A 15740-nucleotide genomic window follows, 5' to 3' on the forward strand; every position below is an offset into this window, starting at 1 on the left:
TCTATCCATTTCTACTTCATGAGTTTTGATGGTGTCACTGGGTGTGTAAATGACCGTGATTTTATCTTCTTGCTGTATTGAACCTCCTAATCCTTGTCTCTGGTAACTTTTCTGATTTAAAGTCCATGTTGTCTGATATTAGCACGACACAGCTGCTCTCTTTTGGTTCCTGTTTTCATGGACTATCCCTTTCCAGGGGGCACTCCTCTGTCCATGGAATTTTCCAGGCAAGTACTGGAGTGGGTTGCCATTTCCTTCTCCAGGGGATCTTCCTGACCCAGGGATTGAACCCGGGTCTCCTGCATTGCAGGCAGACGCTTTACCACCTGAGCCACCAGGGAAGCCCTAGTGGTAAAGAACCCACCTGCAAAAGCAGGAAACATAAGCGATGTAGATTCCACCCCTGGGTCAGCAAGCTCTCCTGGAGGAGGGCATGGCAACCCACTCCAGCAGTCTTGCCTGGAGAATCACACGGACAGAGAAGCCTGCCAGTCTACCCTCCATAGGGTCACAAAGGGTCGTGACTGAAGTGACAGAGCACATATCTTTTTCTATCCTTTCATGTTCAACTTTTTTTCTGTCTTTGGATCTAAAGTTAGTCTCTTATAGATAGCGAATAGTTGTATCATATATTTTTATCCTTTCTGCCAATCTTTTAAGTGGAGAGTTTAATCCATTTACATGTAATTACTGATACTGAAGGGGTAATAGTCTGAAGGAGTAATCAGTAATTGTCATCTGGCTCTTTTTCTGTATGTCTTTTGACTTTTTTGTCCCTCATGTCCTGCAAGATCACCTTCTTTTGCATTGTTAATTTTTTTGTAGTGAAACATTTTAATTCCCTTCTCGTTTCCTTTTATGGATATTCTGTAACTATTTTCTTTGTGATTACCTTGTGATTACAAATAACATCCTAAAATTACAACACTCTAGTTCAGTTTAAGTCAGTTTAATTTCAGTAACATAAAAACTGTTCCTATACAGCTCTGACTCCACCCCTTTCAGGTACTGATGCTACAAAATTAAATCTTTTTAGATCATGTCCAAAAGCAGACAAATTTTTAAACTTTATTAATCTTGTCAAAGAGAACAAAAAGTGGAGCTATAAACCAAAGTTAAAATAGGACTAGCTTTTTTTTTTTTTTTAATTTGACTGCACTGGGTCTTAGTTGCAGCTTGTGGGATCTAGTTCCGTGACCAGGGATTGGACCAGTTTCAACCTAGTCCTCCTGCATTAGCACCAGAGATTGTTAATCACTGGACTACCAGAGAAGTCGTGAGGCTAGCTTTTCTAATTGCCTGCCTATCTACTTTTACCAAATGTGAATTCGTAACATTTTGAGCTGCCATCCAGAGCCCTTCACTCCAACCTGGAGGACTCCCTGATGCGGGAGTATAGTTGGCATAGTTAGCACATTTATTACAGTTAGCATTGCTAGTTAGTGCTGGCAGTCAGTGTAGTCAGCAGATCACCATGATGCTGGGCCTCACAGCCGTCTCAGGGACAAGGCTATTGAGAATTTCGATTCTTTACATTACTGGTAAAGGTTGATTTGCCAAAGTGGGCCCAGTACGTTCGGACTGGGACAGAGTTGGCCATAAAGGTCATCAGGAAGAGTCAGCAGAGGTCCTCCAGCCTCCAGGGCTCTTCTGGGAAGTGAACAGTATGAAGGCTCTGGACCATGAAAACATCGTCAGACTCCTGGGGGTGACTGACACAGAGGAGACCTCCTTCCTGGAGATGGAGGGCCTCAGTGAGGGGACATGTGCAGCCATTTGGAGGACCCTGGGACATGACAGGGCTGACACCCGAGGGCCGCTCAGACGGCTGGTCTCTGCCCTGCAGCTCGGCCTCCAGAGGCACGTCCTGCACTGGGACCTGAAGCCAGCGAACCTTCTCTTTGACACCAAGTAGTGTGTGAAAATTACAGACTTTGGCCTCAGCAATGAGTGTGATGAGAGTGGGAAGCTCAACACTTCCTATGGCAGCTGCACTTACGCTGCCCGAGAATTCTTCCGGGGACAGGGCTCCGACTGCCCTGCGGTGGATGTGTGGAGTCTGGGAGTAGTTCTCTACTCATGGTGACCGGGACCCTGCCCTTCGGGGGACAGGACTTCTCAGAGCTGTGGCTGTGAATCCTCATAGGGCAACACCCCATTCCCCTGTGTCTGTCATCAGAGAAGGAATTTGCTAAAAAATATGGTCCTCAATCCCAGTGACAAAAGCACCTTAAATGACTGATGAGGTCTCCAGGGGTGAACCTGGGCCAGAAGGAGCCGCTCAGGCCATTCTGTGTGCCGCCCTGTGACCCCGGGGTGACGGTGGTGAGGACGCTGGTGTCGAGGTGGGACCTGATCCGCGACTCAGGGAACAGGCAGCAGGCACTGCGCCGTGAGCTCAGGGGAACACAAGGTGGACGGCTGCTCCGTCACTGCGAGGCTGTCCCCTCCCACGGGCCTCAGCAGCCGTAACAAGCCTTCCCCAAGGCCTGAGGCGTCCACACTCATGCCACGTGGCTCAACCAGGGCCCCGTTTGTTACGCAGCCTCTTGCTGGGCAGACTATTATAATCCTGCATATTTTCAAGCGAACCCTGCTCTTTCTGGCTGTGGCCAGAGGTAAGTAAAATGTACAACTGCAGGAGGACCAGGAGTCAGGGCAGAAGACCAGGGAGCCTGCCGGTCTCCACCAGGCCTGGAGCAGAGGCCCGCCATCCCCAGCCCAGCCCCCCGTGTGGCCCTGAGGCCTTCCCTCCACCAGCAATACCAGCAGCAGGACTGGAGCTCCAGAGGGAAGCAGCTGCCCCTGGGTGTGTCCAACACCAGGAGCTCCTCCCACGCTGGGCAGCCTGAGCGTGTGTCCCCAGACACTTTCCTCTGGCCACAGCCAGAAAGAGCAGGGCTTGCCTGAGAATAATAAGGTATTTAATAGTCTGCCCAGCAAGAGGTGGCATAACAAATGGAACCCAGGTAAAGTCCATGGATGACCCAAGAAGAAAGGTCAGGATGCACTCCCTGGCAGTGGTTGGGGGGTGAATCCTCTGACAAGATTTGACTCAGGAGGGTATCCCACACCTCCACGGCCTTCAGAAGCACCGTATCCAAAGCCCTGGCCAGCTCAGAGGACGGTCTGCAGCGGCCTGGCGACCAGAAGAGGGCCCGCCTGGCTGCAGGCCCCCCCTCGGCTCTCACCTGCAACTGCAGAGACCGACTGCCTCTCCTGGGCGTGCCCCCTGCCCCACTCTTCTGTCCTCCATGTGAGAGGGGGCCCCACTCTTCTGTCCTCCATGTGCGAGGGGGCCCCACTCTTCTGTCCTCCATGTGCGAGGGGGCGCGAGAGTTCTCGTCAGCTCTTTGGTTCTTCCCATTCCTGTTGATAAACCTGATGCTCCAGTTTTGCATCCTCCCTGAACAGAATTGAGGCTGTATTTTCCAGTCTAAGAAGCGTGCAGTCATGTGGTACTAGAAGTAAATCAGAACTAAATGCAAAGACAACCAAGAGAATAAGGACAGTGACTTCCAACAGCAGCAATTGCTGCGCTGCAGGGCCGAGATGCAGAAAGTGTGTATGACCTCCCTGCACTGACATTACCCAACATCTTCAGAAGGGCTGAGGGGAACTTTTGGTCCCTGGGGCCTGTGATAATCATGACTGAGATGCCCATAAATAGGATAAAGTCCCGTGAAAGCCTGTGTGCAGTGTGATCAGGTCCCTGTGCAGCTGAGTTTCCTGACTCTCATGCAGATGTCAGGATCTCCCCTTTGGTGGGGGGAGTTGTCCTGATGTGTGGGTGTGACCACAGGGACTGGGGAGCAGGCAGTCTGGCAGGAGGAAGCTGGAGTGTCAGGCACACACAGGACAGAGGTCAGGAGCCAGGCTGGGGAGAGGGGCCTGGGCCAGCCCCCTTGCTTCCGGGACCATCCACACCAGTGCTCTGTGCTCTCCATCTCCAAACATCCCCACCTCAGGGCTGGACAGTAGTTGGCTCTGATGACAGAACGTTGTGCTCACAGACTCTCCTCTTCTGTGAGGTGTGGGCTGGGGCTGGCTGGGCTACAGCTGCCTCTGGTCACTCTATTTGTCCATCACAGTCCCAGAGAGAGCAGGGCATCCATGAGCAGGGCGGGACACAGTCTCCTTCCACTGGCCAAGACGTCTCAGGCTGCTGGTGACCAGAGGGCCCTGTGGAGGTAGGGTGGGGAGAAAGCCTCCGTGTCAGTGATGGAACCCCGCCAGCAACTTGTCAGCAAAACTCAGGAAAAGCACTCCCCTTGCCCACAATTTTCAACTGGTTTCTGAATTAGTTCCTTCATGCACTGTCTAATGGACAATTTCATACAATATGAGCTCAGGGTAGATGGGTCGGGTGGTGCGAGGGAGCATTAGAGGCGGTGGGCTGAGGCATCCAAGGGCTCCCAGTACCTTGTCCACTCCCAGAGCACTGGACACCTCCTTTATCTGGACACTGGCCGCCCAGGACTACAGAGTTCCCGCCTCCTCTGCAGCGAGGGTGCTTGTGTGACCAGGCTGTCCCTCCAGGGGGGATGGGAGTGATTTGCACAAACTCTAGAATGTGTCCTAGGAGAGCGAAGCAGGCCCTTTCTGCTTCTCCCTCTGTCCTGATCTGGAAATGTCAGCTGTGAGGTTGAGCTCATTCTGCCCTGTGGACAAAGCAACTCCTCTGGGTTGAAGGGCATTAGGGACAGGAGGCTCCAGACCAGCCCTGGACTGTCTGCCCCCTGACCCAGCGTGAGGGGGGCAGCTTCCCTTTGCCCCTCAGCCATGGGCCCTGAGTTACAGCTGCTGAGCCTTACCCGAGGCTGGACAGCAGGCTTGGAGCGGACCTTTCCTGTGACTCCCAGGGTCAGGCTGCTCCCAGGACCACAGCTGTCTGATGTGTCCCCCCTCACATCTGTGGGGGACAGCCCAGCTCAGCTCCAGCCCACTCTCCCCTCTGGGGGCTTCTCTGGAAATCTAATGACTAAAGGATTCAGGAGTGATACATTCCAGGGTCACTACCCCCACTCTCTCCCAGAGATGCAGCTTGTTTTGAAACAGTGACATTTCCCTGCTACCATCTGTGGATTCTAACCAAATAACTTGGGGAACAGGCCATCTCACATGTGGTGTAATTTGATTATTGCCAGAAACATGAGTTTGGAACCGACAGCTTTCCTGCTTAGTTGACAAGTTAACAGCTTTGAAAAACCAACCTATTTCCACTCAAAGGCAGAGACTGGTTCTCGGTCATGCCTGGGCCCGAGCTCCCAACTTACAGAGATGGATAGTTAGGACCTCGTAGGAGTTTGGTCCTGTCCACGTGATTTTTATATGCCCTCCACCCTGATGGAGCCTGTGATTTTATGGGAAAAGGAATTCTAATACATCTTAATATTTTGTACTTGATTTTGTAAAAAGGTGTATAGTTCACTTGTTCTTCATTTGTTTACTATGTCTTCAAAGTGTCTCATAGGCTGGTGTAAAATAGAATATTTAGTAGAAACTTTGAGGGTCAGTAAGGCTATCTGATCAGGAAACAACCACCATTGAAATGAAAGTTTCTCCTCACAGTCCTGGAAGAGGGGTTTCACCACACAGGGGGCATGGGGACGTCAGTAGGCGGAGGAGCTGGAGCTGTGGGCAGAGGAAGCCTTCGTCGCGTTGCTGAAGAGGGAATGGCAGGCAGGGTGAGCAGGCTGAAGACTGGCTGGGCTGAGCAACTTCATTGGCTCTGGGGTTAGGGGATCCCAAGTGTCCTACAGTCTGACCCTGGGAGGCAGGGCAGGTGGGCAGTGGTTCAGAGTGTGAGCCTAGTTAAAGAGGAGGTTGGTTTGTATGTGAAAAGCGGGCCCTGGGGGAATTCCCTGGCATCCAGGGGTTAGCACTAGGCATTTTCTCTGTCAGGGGCCAGGGTTCGATCCCTGGTCCAGGAACTAAGATCCCACATGCCCTATGATGCAGCAAAAAAAAAAAGAAACCACACAAAAAAATAGTGGGCCCTGGAAGGACTCCCGTGGGGGCAGGGGGTGACGGGGGAGCAGGAGGCTGAGTTGAGGAGCTGCAGAACACAGAGTGTTTTTGCTTGCAAAAGCAAAGCATCAAGTTAACAGAAGGTAGAAATGGCCTGTAGAGGGTACAGTTCTAGTGTCACCTCCTCAGAGGAGGTGCACCCTCCACAGTGAGACCCTCCCCAGGGCTCACCTGCTTCATTCCTGCACAGTATTCAGCACCCAACTCCCTGCTCCACACCAGCCGTGCCTCCCCCTGCCCAATGGAAAGGTCCTCACAGGGACAACAGGGCCTGCAGGACTTGCCCTCTCTCCCACCACTCCCCCCCACCCCGGTCCTCTCCTCCGCACCCTGCACTCCTGACTCACCTGGCCTGCGTGTCCCCATAGCACATGTCCTCCTGAGCGGCTCTGTGCTCCCTGTGTGCCTCATTCAGCACCAAGCCTGTCCCCCAAGTCAGCGCTGGGCCTGCCCCCCGGGTCCGTGCCGGGCACACAAGAGACTCAGCAAGCAATGAGTCGGCAACTCGCCATCACTGCCTGGAACGTTCTTGTCCATGGCCTCGGCGTCCACACATGCAGTGCAGGTTCACTGAGGCCCTACTGTGTAGGGGGTGGACTCCAGACCCAGCACACGGACGGAGTGAAGCGGCGAGTCTCCATTCTCAACAGCACACAGCCTGGAGGGAGACAGAGGAAAACAAGTAATGTACAGGCAAAGTCAGGTGGTAAGATGTTCCAAGGAGAAAAAGGGAGACAGGAAGGACATTTGAAGACAAACTCTTGGAGGTGTTTAGAGAACAAGTGACGTAGGGGCAGAGAGTGCCAGGCTGAGAGAATGGCAGTGGAAAGGCTCCGGGGGCCACAGTGAGCTGCATGTCGAGAGTCTTACTCTCTGTGGTTTCTTAGCTTTCTTCTCCAGTCTGTATGTTGCCTTTATTTATAATCCTAATTCTGGACCACAAACCTGTAGGGCTTAGCAGATTCTAGTTCAGTCACTTGAAGTGGAAATGCATGAATCTGGGTCATGTCAGCAGCTGTTAACTGAGTGGCCTCCCTGGGCCCAGCTGTGTTTGGCCCCAGCAGACTGTGAAATGAGGACGATCTCCACCCTGAGGTCCGCAGTTAAGGGACATCTTAATCTCAGGCCCCTTCTGTTGCATCCCTGGGCCCCTCCTCTGAGTCTCAGGCTCCCACCCTGACTTCAGTTGCACCTCTGTCCCCTACTTCCAGCTCCTCCTGGACATTTCTGTCCCAGTGGCGCCTGAACTTCCCTGGGTCAGCATGTCCCAGACAGAGTTCAGCCCCGGCCCCACGACAGCCTTCTCACCATGAAGCACCTCTTGTGGGGGAGCCACTCCCAGCTGGATGCTTGAGGCCCAAGGCACAGCCCTTTCCCCGCCGTAACATGCCTCCCAGTCATGGTCCCACCTCTAGGGGTTCCCCATCATCCTCACCCTCCTTCAGCCTTGCTTTGCACACCAATCCATCCCTCCTCTTCACAACTTCCCATGAGGCAGGAACAGGTACATACGGGCACAAGGAGGTGACAGGATATTCTGCTTGGAAGGAAGAATCGGATCCCAGAACAGAGGACAGACAAGGTCTCCCCAGTCGGCCAGAGCACGGACCACAGTGGCAGCAAGATGCCCGTAAAGGGTGAGGCGGCCTCATACTGCAGCCCCTTCCATCTCTCCCCCAGGGCGTCTTGTGCTTCATGCCTTGGCCTGGGCTATTGCCTACCTCAGTCTGTTAGGAGGGTGCATGTTCATTCATTCATTCACTCATTCTTTTATCATGTATCTAGTTCCTGTTCTGTGCCAGGCTCCAGGGGAATGACGCCTCATCCTTGGAGACCCAGCTCAGATATCACCTCCTCCATGAAGCCCTTCTTGATCCCCACCCTTTCTACAGCTCTTCTGGCCTCACCTGGGGCCCCCAGGACTGTGATCACATTATGATTACCTCTCCAGCCTGTGAGCTCTGTGAGGGTCTGGGCCCGATGCAGAAAGGGGCTCAGAGAAATGTGATGAGGATAAAATACCAAATAGATGAAAGGGCCAAACACAGGCCACATGTCCATCAAGTGCCCCTTCTCCATCCCTCTAGGACCAGGGCTCCATCATCAATAGGAAGCAAAGGGACCCACTCCACCTCATGCTCATTCAGACCACTAACAGTCTGGGTTTTTTTTTTTCCCCCATTTTAATTTTTTTTAACTTGGGAGCCATGTCATGATGGTGCCCCTGAGTAGTGAGAAATCTAGTCACCACTCCAGTAGAATCTACCTGTCCTGTCTTCGCTCAGACTGGATGGGAAGCAAATGCAGGATGTGGAGGAGGAGATGGCTCAGGGTCTCACTGGAAGGGTCTCTTCTGTCTCGTTGGAAGAGGTGAGATGGAGAGAGAGGAGGCCCAGCTGCCAGGGCTGGGTCACGGCAGGAGGAGTGGAGACCAGGGGCTCCCGGGGTTCTCCTGCTGCTCCTGCCTCCAGGTGGAGCCTGCTTCTCATGCTGGAGCCCACCTCCAGGCCCTCACATGGCTGAGCCTCCGCCAGGAACCCTCTCCTCTCCTCACCGGCACCAATGCCCCGGCCCTTTCAAGACTGCTCTTCTGGGGACTTGTCCCGGAGCCTGCCTGCGCCGTGCGCCCGCCCCACTGTGACTCACTCCTCCACTCCGCGCAGCCCTCCTGTTGTAAAGGCCTGAGGACCGCACGTCTCCTGGGGACACAGTCTGTGCTCTGGGACCAGCTGAGGCCCAGCAGACTTCAGTCATAAGCTCAAAGTCTCTGTGACCCTGGGTGCATCCCTTGTCACCTTGGAGGCTCCGTTTCTCCTGTAAAGGGTCTGGCAGTGGCCACCTCACAGCAACGCTGAGCCATTGGAGCTGCCGGAGGTGGAGTTGGGCCAGAGACTGTGGCCCTCAGGGCTGACCCGGGGACCGGGCCCCTCATGGCCAGTGTTTGTGGGAAGACCGGGAGCAGCGATGCACGTGTGGTGGGAGAAGGGCAGGGTTTAGGGGCAGCTTTGGAGCCTGAAGACACACTGCCCAGGGGACACTCTACAGAGCTCCTGGCCCTGGCCCCTCCCACCCCTCTGCTTCCTGACTGCCTTCGGAGGACATGTGATGACAAACCGCTCCTGTGAGGGCTGCACTCAGCCCATTTATCCCACCTGCCAGGGGGTCAGGACGAGCTCCACACAGCTGTGGCCCTCATGTCAGCAAAGCTGCATGGCCTAGGAGGAGGACTGCAAACCCAGACATCTCCAGGGGCAGGCAGGAACAGGCCGGGGAGAGCCTGGGCCCGGGAGACGCGTAGGGGAGGTGGGAACTGTGGCGAGCCGGGAACACAAGCCCCTTCCAGAGGGGCCCCCACTCAGCCTCAGAACAGCCTCACCCATTCATCCCCTGGGAATGTCCCCCAGGAGGCCAGGACTTCTCATTTCTTGTCAAAACTCACAAAGCTAGAAATCTGGAGTTTTGTCTGAAATCTCCTCGTTTTTAAATGTTGGAATTCATTTTAAAAATCCAGATTTGCCCCTGGGCCCTTATTCAGGGCCCTTGGTTTAAGACCAAATGTGGGCTGGGCAGCTGCCCTGAGGCAGGGTCCAGACTGTATGCTCTGTCACTGCCCAGCACGGCCTTCGTCCCCCGGGGCCTCCTTGTGGATGCCCAAGGGACAGCTTCATCCCCAGAAACCAGCCCCCAGGCAGGATACAGTGTGTCAGAGTCTCCCCGGGCTGCCCTTTCCTTCAGCAGATCCGCGTCAGTGGGAGCATTTATGCCCCACACTAGGCTGGCCCTGTGTGTAGAAGGCTGGAGTTGCCTCCATTAGATGCGTCCTTATGCAGGAGAGCGATGAGCATTCCCCAAAGCCCTAAACCTGCATTGAGCACCTGCTGCATACACAGTCCTAAGATGGGAGCTTGGTGGATGGGGGGAGCCCGGGCATCTGACCACAAGGGACCAAATAAGCCAGATGAGAAGGCAGTGGTGCCCAGGGCTTCAAGGAGGAGGGAAGACACATCTGACAGGGGAGGGGCCTGTGACTGGGGGACCTTTGATGCATCATCACCAAGTGATCTGGGGGGACAGAGGACATGTACGCTTGGTGCTCAGAAGGTGTGGGGAGCAGAGGGAGGGACCCTGTCACTGTAGCGGCCTCCCTCCCCTTCCTCTGTCCTGATGGGGCTGCTGATGAGGCCCCTCTCCGTCGGTCCCCCTGGGCCTGTTATAGTTCTCTCTACAGATGAGGACACCGTGGTCCTCTATACAGAGAGGGCAGAGGCCCCCCGCGGTCACCCAGCAGGGTCTCAGTGACCCTCCTGGGCCCTGTTACGAGTTCTCTCTGGCAGCTGTAGACCCTTCCTCTGCTTCAGACTTTAGATCTCAGTTTGTTTGGGTTCATTGTGCACTGGGAACAAAAGTTGTGTTCCATAACATGGACACAAACTACACTTCCATCGACAGACGAATGGGTGAAGAAATGTGATACGTATCATATATACACATATACGATAGATCTTACTGAGATATATATCATATGTACACATACACAGTGGATCTTACTCAGATATATATCATATATACACATACACAATGGATCTTACTGAGATATATGTCATATATACACATATACAATGGATCTTACTCAGATATATATCATATATACACATATATAATGGCTCTTACTCAGCTATAAAAAAGCATTTGCCACAATGTGGATGGACAAGGGGTGTTATGCTCTTGAAATAAGTCAGACAGAAGAAGACAGGTACAGTCTCACTTGTATGTGGAATTGAAAAAAGAAATCAAACTCAGAAACAACAGGGTGTGGGGAACCAGAGGCTGATGTTGAGGGGGCGGGTGAAGTGGGTGAAGGTGGTCAACAGGCACACACTTCCAGCTGTAAGACACACAATCCCTGGGGCTGTGTATACAGCAAGGTGACTGGTTAACAACACTGCATTGTGTATGTGAAAGTTGCTAAGAGAGCAGGTCTTAAGAGATCTCATCACAAGAAAATAATGTGTAGCTGTGAGTGGTGGTGGATGGTAACTGAACTTCTTGTGATCATTTCACAGCATGTACACATATCAAATCATGATACTGGGCGCCTAAAACTAACACTGTTCTGAGCCAATTATATCTGATAACCTGTGTCTCAGTGATCAGGGGTGAGAGCCTGGACGATCTATTGCTGAAGCAGACCCCAGGTCCCTCAAAGCCTAACAGGGCCCTTTAGGGAACAGCTTGCTGACCCTGCCCCGGAAGACAGTGGTCGTTGCAGCCACAGCAGCGAGTCTGGGAGCACTCCCAGCCCATCCAGCTCCTGTGCTCTGCCTGTCGCCTCATTTACCCCGCTACCCACCCCAAGAGGGGCAGTATTCCCATTTTACAGATGAGAAAATGGAGGCTTGTTTGGCTTTAAATACCTTACCAAGTGGTGGGAACCAGCTTTGAAACCAGTGTTCTGATTTCAAAGCCACATCTCAACCCTGATCTCTAGAAGGTGGGGGTCCAGGCATTGGAGACCCTCTATCTTCCACACTTGAAGCCCTGCTCCAGGGCCCACCATCCAGAGGCAGAATCAACACACTTAACTCACTTATTCTCACCCACTCGGCCCTTGGCTGCTGCTCTCCTGCCGCTGACACTTCAGCTGGCTGAGGTGCTACAGGCGCCTCATCTCCACCAGCTGGCCTGCCCTGCCCTGAGGGGCAGCCCCTCCTCTCCTCCTTATTCTAAATCCTTAGCTCACAAGTCTGCAGAACTGCATGAAAACAGCCCTGCTGGCCTGTGTGAAGGCCTTGATAAGGGGAGGGAGGGGGAGTGGCCTCTGATACGGAAGGGACATGAAAAAGACAGTACTTATGTCCATAATGGGGCTAGTTTGACGCTAAGAACTTGGTCCCAGAGAGAAATAAAAGCTGAGGGGTTGAAGGTTACAAGGATGCTGAGAAAAGGGCTTGACTATGGGATTGCAAGTGGATGGTGCTAGTGGTAAAGAACCCGCCTGCGAATGCAGGAGACATAAGAGATTTGGGCTCCATCCCTGGGTCTGGAAGATGTAGGAGTAGCAAATGGCAACCCACTCCAGTATTCTTGCCTGGAAAATTCCACAGACAGAGAAGCCTGGCAAGCGATAGATAGTCCATGGGGCCGAACACAACTGAGGAACTGAGCACACAGTTTAATAAAAAATAATCAGGCCCCTGGATGATAACAATTTGTGCATTAAGGTCGGAATTGGCTGCTTGACCTCAGTTCCTAGATGTGACTCTCTGGGAATTGGGGGGCCTTAACTAGGGGTACTGTCCTCTCAGCTATAGCCACACCTGCCCATGTGTGCATCCGGGGCCTGTGGTCCCATGGGTCAAGGCACACCTGTCAGGCCCAGGAGGCCCAGGTCATAAGGAAGGACACTTCTGTGGGGTCACCTGTGTGCCCCCTGCAAGGTGAGCATCACGTGGAGAAGAGCCATCCTTCCCCTCCATTCCCCAATCCCCAGGTCCAGTGCTGGGTGAGCACGCATCAGAGCCTGTCTGTTTAGCAAACATCCTGGCTGGTGTCAAGAGGCTGCCCACTCTGACCATAAAGGGGATGATGGATTGGGATCCAACCCCCAAAACTCACCAGTGAGTCCCTCACCCACATCCAGCCCCTGTTCTCTGTAACTGGAACCTACCCTGGGCCCCCCGTGTAAGTTACAACACAAACTGCTGGGCTGTTTCAGGCACCCCCGGGGTGTGCTGACCCTCAGGCCCAGAAGCTGGGAGAGGAGCCGTGTGGGTGTGGCAGGTGTCACAGCAGAGCTGTGTAAGAACCAGCTGTGTGTGTGCTTTCTAGTATCCAGAGACAGAAAGCTGCCACCAGCAAATGCATTCATTAGGGCCACGTTTACTCTCTGACCAGTTACAATCATCTGCTTGAACAGAGCTCTCTGGAGTCTATCAGTGACATTTCTGACCATCACAGAACAGTGCTCCTCAGCACAGGGGGCCTTGTGCATTGTGATTTCCGTCTGCTTCTGCCCTCACTCTCTTGCTCAGCTCCTCTCAGCAGCTCCCCGTGGCCCAAGGCCTGCCCATCTCCAGGCAGAAAACACCATATGAAGTCCTGCCGCCTTCCCCACCCAGACTGTGTTCCTGCAGCAATTAGCCACCAGTGATCCCTGCTCATCCCGGGACCTCTACATGTGCTGCTCTCCTGCTCTCTGCTTCCATGCCTTTGATCCCTCAGCTCCTGTGTTATTTCCCCTTTGTGGCAGGATGGTTTTGGCTGCTCACCCAGAGGATTTGCCCAGTCCAATTCACTTTCTTCCAGTGGATGCTCAATTTGGATGAATAAAGGTTGGTTCAAATCTGTCATGATAACTGCTTCCACCTAGCGATTGGTGAGGACAAGGATTCATGACCCAGTTCTAGCCAATGGAAGTCTAGAGGAAGTCTACAGGGGCTTCTATGAGAGATTTTCCTTTCAGAAAAGAGATATGCAGGGGAAGAGGTGACCCTTGCTTTTGATGGAGGGTTAAATTTGCAGAAGTGATGGCTGGAGTGGAGGCAGCCACCTTGCAGCCATGAGGCAATGACACCCACATTCTGGTGATGGTGGAATAGAGAGGTGGGTAGATTCTGATGAAACTGTTGGGCCACCAGACCCGCTCTGACTCTCCCACCTCTCACAGTTTCTTGAAACATTAAATATTAGTTGCCTAGGTAGTTGAAGGCACTCTTAATATGGATTTCTATCATTTCAGCCAAACACATAACTAAATGATACAGCCTTCAAATCTCAGTTGAAAATTCTCTGTCCTGAAGCAGTTTCCCAGCAGACTTGGGTCTCTGCCTCTGCCCCCACACCCTTCACCCATGAAAGCAGCTTAGGTGCTGTGGCCTGTCAGCCGGGCTGGCTTATGTATATGTGGTCTGTGAACACCTCTGGGAAGGCCTCTGCCTTCTCTTCTCTGTGCACCCTGAGCCTGCATACAGTGGGCCTTCAGAACCTTAGGGACCTCGCCCCACCCCACCATGGCCAGAATCGTCCAGCCATCAAAAGGCCCGTGGATGCTCTCTGGCCCAAGTGCTTCTTCCAGACCGTGGGGTCTGCTACAACCTCTGCAGCATGAAGAGCAAGGGCCATTGTAAACAGAGCTTCCCAGCTGTGAGATCTCACCTCTCACCTGCCTTCCTGTGCTGAGCTGTCAATTCATTGTCCGCTGGGTCTCTCCTGTGGCACCACGGGAGGCTGCAATGTGGAGAAAGGAGTACTGGAGCTGAGTTTCAAGGGAGACGTGGAAAAGGCAGTGATGGATACATCCTGTTCAAACTGAGTGAAGTGCCCTGTATATTCTGAAAAATGCCTCTGATGTGCAAGAAGGAAGCAGGGCCCCCCAAAGCCCAAAGGAAGAAGATGTCCACAAGTATGAGGGGGGAGCCTCCCCTGTAGCAGCTCCAGATGGGAGCCAGTGACCCAGGAACTGTCCATGTGGTCACATGAGCTTGACAAGCAAAGCAGGAGAAAGGTGGGCAGGACTTGGGGAAAACAGAGGGTTGGGTGTGGTCTGGTGAAGGAGGGTGCCCTCCTTCCTTCAATGTGAATTGCTTTTGTGACTGTCAAAACAGCCACTTGGCAGTTACCAATTCTCAGACCCCTGGGAAGCCAGCGTGGGGCTGGGTGTCTTAGCCCCTTCACATGGACAAGCCACACCATGTGGCCTCCCAGATTTCAAGGAGCAGGATCTGGGGCTTCTTTCTGACTGCACACTTCCTGGCTGTAGCCCACTTACCTCCCTTCTCTGAGCCTCCATCTTGTCCTCTAAAAAGGGACATGGGTTACTACCTTAACAGGATTAACCCTGTGAGGACTAATTTGGGGAATCCTAGAATTAATAGTTGGCCCCGACAGATACCGCTTATATCCATTCAAATCTCCAAATTAAACTGGAGTCTTGTAATGTTATGTGGAACTTCTTCCCTGAGGCCAGATAAAACCCACACCGGGGCATTTCCAGGGTCTCCACTTAGCCAGCTGGACATCAAACCCAAAGGGGCTCAAACAAGCTAACAAACAAGCAGGAGAGAATGATCATAACTAAGTCCACGGGCACAGCTTCTGGCTGGACTGTACCTGGGTCTCAGGGACGTCAGCAGGAATTGTCTTTCCCCATCTCTCAGCTCTGCTTACTGCTGTCATCCTCACCCAAGTAGCTCTGCCTCTGTGGAACAAGGCCTCCAACTGCCACAAGCTGACGTTACATCCCTCCACTGCCACAGGCTGGCCTCAGGTATCCCCTGTTCCTAACGGAAATAAACCTCCATTCCCCAGGATTCCAGCTTATGCCCTCATTAGTCACTTGTCCAGCCCTGAGCCAATCACAGGCGTCCAGGAGGATGGAACACGCTGATTGGTCAGGGGGAGGTCATGTGACCACCCCTCCGGGAAGCCTGTGAGCTATTCAGCATATTTCAGGGAGGGAGACAGTGTGATGCCCCAAAAGCAGGGGTGAGGGCACAGCTGAAGGATCTGCTGTGATGTGTTTCTGGGATGTACCTGCTTACATCCTCTTCACACACCCAGTTTCCCCTATTTACAAAATGATTTGTGATGGATCTCTTCCCTTCCCAAGCCCCATTTCACTCACCCACACCAAACAGGATCAAGACCTCCTGTTTGAAGACAGGATTGGGCATCCCCTCCTAGCCTCAAGGCTTGCTTTTAGTGTGTGATTG

The 15740-nt window shown here is 53.0% G+C and overlaps 1 long non-coding RNA gene and 1 other non-coding gene across 2 annotated transcripts; both read right to left on the minus strand.

Annotated features, from left to right (window-relative positions):
* Positions 1–268: 268 nt before the first annotated feature.
* On the minus strand, positions 269–341 carry TRNAC-GCA (transfer RNA cysteine (anticodon GCA)). Its single transcript has one exon. It is a non-coding gene; the product is annotated as a tRNA-Cys (tRNA).
* Positions 342–933: 592 nt separating this feature from the next.
* Positions 934–15338, minus strand: LOC110121655 (uncharacterized). Its single transcript, XR_002309020.2, has 4 exons — positions 15139–15338; positions 14185–14256; positions 6378–6688; positions 934–4182 (listed from the first exon to the last, which is right to left on the minus strand). It is a non-coding gene; the product is annotated as an uncharacterized lncRNA (long non-coding RNA).
* Between the last annotated feature and the right edge of the window lie 402 nt (positions 15339–15740).

This window comes from Odocoileus virginianus, chromosome 7 (assembly GCF_023699985.2).
Source record: "Odocoileus virginianus isolate 20LAN1187 ecotype Illinois chromosome 7, Ovbor_1.2, whole genome shotgun sequence".
Taxonomy (NCBI): domain Eukaryota; kingdom Metazoa; phylum Chordata; class Mammalia; order Artiodactyla; family Cervidae; genus Odocoileus; species Odocoileus virginianus.